This window comes from Amphimedon queenslandica, unplaced genomic scaffold (genome assembly GCF_000090795.2).
Source record: "Amphimedon queenslandica unplaced genomic scaffold, v1.1 AMPQUscaffold_13008, whole genome shotgun sequence".
Lineage (NCBI taxonomy): Eukaryota > Metazoa > Porifera > Demospongiae > Haplosclerida > Niphatidae > Amphimedon > Amphimedon queenslandica.
Genome location: NW_003546756.1, coordinates 27,124 through 28,247, shown reverse-complemented (window position 1 = coordinate 28,247; position 1,124 = coordinate 27,124). Strand labels below are relative to the sequence as shown.

Genomic DNA, 1,124 nt, shown 5'->3' with positions numbered 1-1,124 from the left:
GTCATCATGTATGTGAGAATATAATTTTAGAGAGAAAGAGGAATTTATATTTAATCTATCAAAAGAGAGGATCTAAAGAAAGACATGATTCATGTATTATTACTCCTCCTTCTTTATCCAGGTATTACTCAACCTCAATATTCTGCAGTATAGATGTATCCAGTTATGCTGCTACAGCAATAGTGGGTGTGGTAAACTTCTTGACTACTCTCATCACTGTCTTTATTGTCGACAAGGTCAGTTGAATACAGTCTCCACCCCTTTACATGGGTCCTTTAGGTTGGACGTAAGACCCTATTGCTAGTTGGGGCACTGGGTATGTGTGTATCTATACTGGCAGCTGGTCTCCTTATTCATATCTTTAATGTTGATGAGGAGAGAGAGGGAGGGGGAGGGAGTGAAGAGGAGAGACAGGTTGTTGGATATTTTGTGGCTCTCCTGATTGTACTCTTTGTGTCTTTCTTTGCATCTACCTGGGGGTGAGTTAGGGATAGTGTTCTCATTCCTGTACTTAGTTTGGGAATATGGGAATGGGATGTTATACATGTATGTAGATAATACATGTAAGTGTGGTACCAAGAGGATTGTTATTATCAGACTCCTTGAATTGGCAGTAAACAAGATATAACTATAAAAGTTCCAATCATGCGTGGGGTGTTAGTAAAAGTAGAAACGAAACCAGAAATGGAAAGAAATAATCTCCCGATGTACATGTAATTTTAATTTTTGTTAGAAGTCTCCTAGTCATGCTAGGAGTCCCCTTCTTATGTTAGGAGTCCACTAGTTGTCTTAGGACTCCCCTAGTTGGCTTAGGAGTCCCCAAGGTTGGGTTTAGGGCTTAGTTTTTTTTTTAATTTTAGAGCGTCCCCTAGTCATGTTAGGAGTCCCCTAGTTAGGTTAGGAGTCCCCTAGTTAGGTTAGGAGTCCCCTAGTTAGGTTAGGAGTCCCCTACTTATGTTAGGAGTCCCCTACTTATGTTAGGAGTCCTCTAATTATGTTAGGAGTCCTCTAGTTTTTGTTTCTGTTCTGGTTTCTTTCCGTTTCTGGTTTTGTTTTGTTTCTACTTTTACTACTACCCATCATGCATGACAGTAGTTTGTGTATACACAGCCAAGAATTTATCA

The 1,124-nt window shown here is 39.7% G+C and overlaps 1 protein-coding gene and 1 long non-coding RNA gene across 5 annotated transcripts in view; one reads left to right on the top strand and one right to left on the bottom strand.

Moving 5' to 3' along the window:
* Positions 1–1,124, bottom strand: part of LOC100639076 (replication factor C subunit 3-like) — a 16,640-nt gene that overhangs the window by 6,946 nt on the left and 8,570 nt on the right. The window lies entirely within an intron of this gene.
* LOC109585802 (uncharacterized) overlaps positions 1–1,124 on the top strand; it is a 4,525-nt gene that overhangs the window by 2,527 nt on the left and 874 nt on the right. The gene's annotated exons all lie outside the window — the stretch shown is intronic.